At 37.9% G+C, this 8,099-nt stretch overlaps 1 pseudogene; it reads left to right on the top strand.

Annotated features, from left to right (window-relative positions):
• The first annotated feature begins 1,410 nt into the window (after window positions 1–1,410).
• Window positions 1,411–4,411, top strand: LOC149547329 (peroxidase 55-like; annotated as a pseudogene).
• Window positions 4,412–8,099: the final 3,688 nt, after the last annotated feature.

Raw genomic sequence — 8,099 nt, 5'->3', positions numbered from 1 at the left:
TGTACATCTATAAAGGCAGGAACTTTGGCGCTTGCGCCTCTTGTTATTATTGTATTTTGAAACTTACAAAGACAACAAGAAATCATTTCTTATACCCGTGAATAATGATGGTCTCGACTGCACAAATTCATTCATCTCATTCTCTGTCTCTTTGTTTCTAAGCTAATAGAGATTTGTATCCGCCAAGATCCTTAAATGGTTTACAATTAAATTATTTATTTTTAGATTACAGAGACAAATGCCAAAAGACACAGCGCTCGGGTCGAGGACAATGTTCACATTTTCAGGTTCCAGCTTTATCATGACAACAAATTTTACTGCAAAACTTTGTCTATTTGCTCATTAATTTCCATCAGTACAGACAGATTTACTATCTTTGATAATGATGGGTGCTCTGTCTGTTTTCAGAACGAAGCTTTTTAACAAAGGCTATCTGAATCCTGTGAGAAATACTAATTAAAATCAAACTTAATCTCACAATCTTAACCCTTAAAAACTTTTCTCGGCACTTAAAAGTTGCTCGGCACATGAAGGTGCCGAGTGCCAGTTTTACTCGGCACTTGATGGTGCCGAGTGGCAGGTTGCTCGGCACTTGAAGAAAAAGTGCTCGGCACAGGAAGGTGCCGAGTGCTAGAATTACTTAGCACATGCCAGGCACTTGAAGGTGCCGAGTGAACTCGGCACAAAGAGGAGGTCGGCAACAAATGCCGAGTATGCTCGGCTCACAAAGGAAATGCTCGGCAACAATAGATGCCGAGTGAGCTCGTCTTCAACTAAAGTTTATAACTTAGAAAATTCTAACACGAATGCATTCACCATTAAAATCAAAGAGTCAAAGCTTTAAGCTTTCAAACAAATTTCTCAAATGCAACATACAAGGGAAGATCAATAGATTCAAGTATGCTTGATTGCTTTCTATTCAATCTTTCATTAAACTATTACAAAATATGAGAGCATTCGGCTTCAACCAAAAAATCTTAAAGTAACCCTAAATTGATAATACTTCAAACTTTAATAAAACTTTAAACCTGCAACTCTAATGGCTGCATACAATGGTGCCTAGAGCAATCACTACTTCAACAGAACAAATCCAAACAACAAACTTATAGAGTGAACAAGGAACCACATGCAACTACAAGCACAAACTTCCTTCCTTCTTCCTTCTCTGCTCAGCTCTACAACTTCTCTCTGATCTACTTGATCTTACTTAATCAATGAATCTTGAAAATATTCCTTTTGTCATATTCTTCCTTTCCCTCTCAACATTCAAATTTCAAATTCTCACCTACCAAACATGAATGCCTGTGGTGACCTGACAGGGTAGATGGGTGTGGGGCTCGAGGACAACCTGCAAGCATTGACATTTAATTTCCAACAAACCCAGCTATGGGATGAAGAGTGTCTTCAAAAATGGTGTGGGATAAAATTTTAGTTAACAGGATTATTCGTGTCATGGTTTTGGGATTGCTTTATACTAATGAATTAGTTGTTCAAGCACAGTAGCTGAGCAAGGAATTTTATAGAAATTCATGTCCTAATGTTGAGAGAATTGTACGAAATGTGGTGGCACAGAAACTGAAAGAGAATCCCACTTCGGCCCCTAGGGCATTCCACCTGGTCTTCCATGATTGTTTTGTAGAGGTATGAATGTTCTATAAAAGATATGTGGATCAGATGCACATACATACCAGTTAGTAGATCTTAAAGAATAAAGTTATATTAAAATTTTTAATTGCCGTTTGTTTTAACTGTGTAATTTTTGAGTCAAACTCATTGACCTATGTATCATCAATAGTGATTCACACAAGTCCATCTTTCATAAAAATAAATAGAACACTTAGTACTGGTTGTTTTCACCACACCATAATAATCTAAAAATGTAGCTGATTGTTGTTTTCACAAAACAGAGAATGCCACATTGTTCAAAAATGCCTCTCCTTATAAGTTTTCATGTCTTAATTTTTTTAAAAACTTGGGAACTTTATAGTCTTTCAGGGATGTGATGCATCGGTTCTTATTACTTCCAGTGAGGAGAACACAGCAGAAAAAGATGCAGACATCAACAAGTCATTACCTGGAGATGGGTTCAATGTATTCTTCAGAGTGAAGAGAGCATTGGAGTCGCAGTGCCCTAATGTTGTGTCTTGTGCTGATGTTATGGCCATGGCAACCAGAGATCTTGTTTCAATGGTTATCTCTTGAGTCTTTTATCTTACACTTTATGCATTATCTAATCCTATGGTCAGGATGGTAGCAATATTTGATCAGTAGAAACAACATGGTTAGGGTAATATTTTTTGAGATACATGGTCAGGCTAATATTTTTTGAGATTAAGTTTATAATTCTATACATGAATGGCTTAAGGGCGTATATGTTAAGTTATCATTATTTTCAACAATAAAACAAGCTATAAAATGTCCAACATCTATTAATATCTCTTCTTTTCTGCAATAAGGTTGGAGGGCCATCATGGGAAGTTCTCAAAGGGCAGAGAGATGGTCTCATTTTTGAAAGGCATCAAGGGTGGCAAGAAACTTACCAAACAGTAAACATGATAGTGGATCAGCTCATTTCATTGTTTCATTCCAAAGGTCTAACACAAGCTGACATGGTGACTCTTTCTATTAAATGCAATCAAAAAATCACATTTTCTTTTTATTTTCAAATTGAATAACTATAAATGTGCATTTCCAGAATTGTGAGAAATATATTAAAATTTAACTTAAACTCACAACCCTAAACCTAAAAATCTTTGCTCAGCACTTAAATATTTGCTCGGCACATGAAAGTGCCGAGTGCCAGTTTTGGTCGGCACTTGAGGGTGCCGAGTGAGCTCGGCACACAAAGACAAAATGTAGTAGATGCCAAGTTAGCTCGACACTCAAAGAAGACAATGGATGCCAAGTAAGGTCGGCTCCAACTAATAAAATTTATAACTTAGAAAAAGTTTAACGTGAATGCTTTCACGATTAAAACCAGAGAGCCGAGCTTTAACCTTTCAACCAAGTTTTTCAAAATACAATGAATAGAAGAGGAAGAACAATAGATTCAAGTATGCTTGGTTGCTTTCTATTCAATCTGAGATTTAAACTATTACAAAATCTGGGAGCATTTGGTTTCAAGTTAAAATTTCAAACTTTCAATAAACTTTAAACTTTAAACCTTAAACTTACAGCTCTAATGGCTGCATACAATGGTGCCTGGAGCAATCACTGCTTCAACATGACGAATCTAACAATGAAAAACTTACAGAGTGAACAAGGGAAGCACGTGCAACTGCAGGCACAAACTTCTTTCCTTCTTCCTTCTCTACTCAGCTCTGCAACTTCTCTCTGATCTGCTTGATTGCAAAACTCTCTGAATGAATGAATAAAACATTCCTTTTTGTCACATTCCAGTTTCCCCTTCTTTTCAGAATTCAAAAATCTCACCTACCGCATTCATGTTTTCTATCTGTTATGTTGGTCATCAGATGGTAGGTGGGCATTTGGCTTCAGGGGCAAGACAACCATCGTATTAAATATTCCAACAAGAATACCCTTTTGCTTAATCAACTCCAAGAAAACAATCAAATGGTCTTTTATTCACTTGAAAAGGCTTTTTCAAGTAACACTTTGAAAGGCTCTCTTCCCGGACCAGTAACCATAGCATTTCTAATAAACGTAGGTTCCTTAGAGAAGCCCCTTTTAAGGCTTTAAGGCTCATATTTCTCAGCAATAGCCATTGCATTGTGAAGCGTAGTGTAGGTTTCTACAAAACACACATATTGTTAAATAAGCATTTTAATGTCCATCTCTTTGTAGTAACCATTGCATGATCAATTGGAGAATCTTTAACTAAGGTCTTTGATGTCCATTTTCTTAATGAATAGCCATTGCATGCAAGGTAATGTTGTTGATATGGGAGTTACAGTTAGAAGTTTTTTTTGGGCTGGTAACTATTACATTATTAGGTATTTTTGCTGGTATGATTAAGCCATGTTATTTTAATCAGGGGGGCATACTATTGGATTCGCACACTGCAATGAGTTCATGTATCGAATTTACAACTACAACAAAACATACCAGGTGGATCCCACAATGAATCCAAGCTATGCAAGCAGGCTCCGAGCTGCTTGCCCAAGAGATGGTCTTGATCCAGATGTTGTGGCCTTCAATGATGTCTCCACTCCCACTCTTTTTGACAATGCTTATTATCAGAATGTTAAGAGCGAAGTGGCTCTTCTTGCCACAGATCAAATTCTTTATGGGGATCCTCGCACTAGTGCTTATGTAAATCTATTTGCCATGTCCCACGTTAAATTTTTTAACTTCTTTGGGCTCTCCATTGTAAGATTGGGCAATGTGGGTGTTAAAACTGGAAATCAAGGAGAAATTCGTAGAGACTGGAGTCTTCAACAATAAGAAGTAGCTTTGTAATTTCTTTCTCATTTAGACATCTTATTGTCTCAAAAATATTCGAGTCTATTTAAATTTGGACAATAAAACAAGCATTATACAAGTTTTGCATGGAAAAAAAGCGTCACAAATTTTATTTTGATTGGCAAACTAAAGTTTTGCTTCATTAGAATACACATTTGCTTATTATCAGAGTATTTCATGGAACTGTTCTAAAGCCAAAATGCAACACTTGGAGCAGGAATTCTAATGCTGTAGCTTAACAATTAATAACTGATCGCCATTGACTGCACCAAAGTAAGCGGTAGAATTAAAATTAACATCCTGTTTGGAGCACTAAACCCATTTATTTAATTCTTTCCTTGGCAAAGACATCAAGTTTTTTAAACAATCTCAAACCTTAGATGGCAAAATAAAATAAAATTATAGCCTGGCATATCTACTCATTAAGAATCTGATAAATATTTTTAAATCATATATATTTAAGTTGCAAATGTTTTAATTAATTATAAAATCAAGAATGTACAAATATAAATTTAAATATCCAAGCATATCTAAAACAATTAGAAATATAAAACATATTTCAAATAAATCAACAAGTAAATCTAAAAATATGAAATTCAGTAACATGCATTGACACATCACCACATAAGAAACTCCACAACTGTAAGAGCTTCTAAGTCAGCAGCATACAATCTCCACATCTTGCACATGTAGCATGATTGTTGCAACCTATTTTTCTTATGTAAGTAAGTCAATCGGCCGTTTATGTCATGTGAATTTTTGAAAATCAGATGATGAGCAACTTAATTATTTAAAATATTCAAATAATTTACTATTTTTAAACTCCTAAAAAAAATTCAAGTCTGCTATAACTCCAGAGAGTGAGAATAGTGGAATGGGAGTTCCTCAAAGGGAATCTCACTATTTTTATTAGTTGAGTATTACTAGTCTATGAATAAGAGAAGAAAAACATAATGAAAGATTGTAAAGCCTGGAAGTCACGGAAGGCATTGTTTTTTTTTCCAAAAAGAGGGGTAAAAATTTATTAAGACAAAAAGGAATACAACAAGGAGAGCTCAACAAGGAGCTCGATCCTGAGCAACAAGATCATCAAATTCTTGCACCATCTCAAAGGACAATTGCCTCCTATCCCTAATATTCCAACCTGGATCATGACTAGATGCCCATTTGGCTAAACAATCAGCAGTTCTATTCCATTCATGAGGAATATACGTGAACCTAATGAACTGAAAAGAGGAAGAGAAGAAAAGAATCTGCTTAACAACAGTGATCAGCTGCCAACAAACATCCTCAAGCTCTTGTGAAGAAAGCATGTTCACCACTACCTGGGAATCAGACTCACAGATAATCTTACTCCATCCCCGCAAGCAACACTGTTCCACAGCATATAAAATAGCCTGAGCTTCCATGAGAATGTTAGTATAATCACCCTTATGAACTGAGAAGAAAAATTTAACATCCCCAGAACTACAATGAGCCACTCTGCCAATACCAGCCAGACTAGGATTCCCATGGGAAGAACCATCAGCGTTAATTTTCAGAACTTCACAGGGAGGAGGAGTCCAGTGCCCATCCTGGTTAACCCGACCCTTCCTCTGATGGTGAAGCTGCCTGGACATAGAAGGAAACCTATGAGCTGCAGCCCCATCCTACAGATGAAAATTGAGGCGATTACAGATAGCAAGATCAACCGAATCCATACCCCCATCAAGCTCACACTTCACAAGAATAGTTTCCTGAACAGAATGTGATATTTTTCACCAAAGATGCAAAACATCAAGCCGAACATCTTGGAATATGCAACGATTCCTCTCCAACTAGATATGTCAAAGCATAAAAGATGGGCCAGCAATCCAAGCAGCATGGAGAAAAGAAGACTTGGAGGGAGCAGTACCCAAGCAGGCCCAGCACTTAGGCAAAGAGGAAGCATGCCGACAAGAGCAACCCCAAGCGCTCCACCAAAGGTGCCATATCTGAGTAGAATAGGAGCAATGAAAGAACAGATGGGAGACAGAATCCTCTCCATTACCACACAAAACAAAATAAGAGGGGCCTTGAAATCCACGTTTACAAAGATTATCACAGGTAAGACAACGGTTGTGAGCCACTAGCCATATGAAAAAATTGCACTTGGACCAAGAAACTTTATTCCAAACTTGCCTCCACCAAGGGACCTCAGCATCCCCAAATAATTGTCTAGTTATCTCTTGATACCTAGCAGAGACATGATATTTACCAGACAAGCTACCGCCCCAAACCAAAACATCTGGACCAAGCAAAGAAGAACACTCTCTAGAGGCCAAAATTTGAGAAAGCTCTCGACGATCCATGTCTGTACTTCTAGGAGGCCAATCAGAAGAATGCTTCCATCTGTAACCAACAACAGGTCCCAATTGATAAGGAGTCTTGTAATGAGCCACTTTATCCCATCCAGCGGCAAGAAAAGAGTCACAAAGAGGCTGAAGATGAGGGTATATGGATAAAATGGAAGGGAATCCATCCCAAGCATCAGACCAAAAAAAAGCCTAAGAACCTCCTTTACATATCCAAAATAGACCCCTCTTTACCAACATCGCACCTGTCTTTAAAGTATGCCAAACCATAGAGCCACGACCTTCAAGAGGAAGTGCAGAAACAGAGCAAGGATCAGCACCATGAAAATATTTATGAGTGATAATACGAGCCCAATGTTGATGTTGCCTAGAGCACCATCGCCAATAAAGTTTAGCGGCCAAAGCTTGACTACTCAATAGCGCAGATCGAAGACCAAGGCAACCCTCCTTTTTAAGCCTACAAACAGTTGCCCAATTAACCAAGCTCCATTTAGTACTACGCAAATTACCACTCCAAAGGAATTGCCGAGAAAGAGCATCAAACTCCTTGAGAAAGTAAATAGGTGCAGCATGAACCATGCTTCGATAAGTAGGAAGAGCTTGGATAACATCTTGAAGAAGAGTAACTCGAGCAGCAGTAGAAAGCCATCTATGAGTCCAATGATTTACCTTATCCTGAAGCTTGGTAATCAAATTTTGCCAGAAGAGACGTGGCTACTTGAAAACAGCAATAGGGATGCAAAGATAAGTCAAAAGAAGTGATCCTATCTGAAACCGTAGGATACCAGCAATCCTGTGCTGAATAGAATCAGGAGTGTTAAAAAAGTAAATGGAAGATTTGTGCTCATTAACTTTCTAGCCTGAAGCTGCCAAATAAATGTCCAAAGCATTTCGAAAGGCTTCAGCTTCCTTGATCCTAGCAAGACCAACAAGAGCAGAATCATCAACAAATTGAAGATGGGAAAGAGAAGGTAAGCAATTACCCCACCGCCAACCTTGAATAGAATTCTGGGACACCTGATGCTTAATGAATCTGCCCAAGCCTTCAACCATGATGATGAATAGATATGGGGAGAGAGGGTCACCCTGGCAGAGGCCTCTAGAAGTACCAAATAGTTGAGAAGGTTGACCATTAATAAGAACAGAAAAAGAGGCAGAAGTAACACAACTCATAATCCAACTCACCCAGTTAGAGCTAAATCTGAAAGAAAGAAGAATACTCCTTAGGAAGCTCCATTTAACTCTATCGTAAGCCTTAGCCATATCCAGCTTAACAAACATGGCTCTCTCCCTTGAAGTAGCCATAGAGTGAATAGCCTCAGTAGCAATAACCACCCCATCTAA

This window comes from Cupressus sempervirens, chromosome 7 (assembly GCF_028749045.1).
Source record: "Cupressus sempervirens isolate cs-2001-9-10 chromosome 7, ASM2874904v1, whole genome shotgun sequence".
Classification (NCBI taxonomy): domain Eukaryota; kingdom Viridiplantae; phylum Streptophyta; class Pinopsida; order Cupressales; family Cupressaceae; genus Cupressus; species Cupressus sempervirens.
The sequence above is the reverse complement of the archived record's forward strand: the minus strand, read 5'-3'. Positions and strand labels throughout refer to the sequence as shown.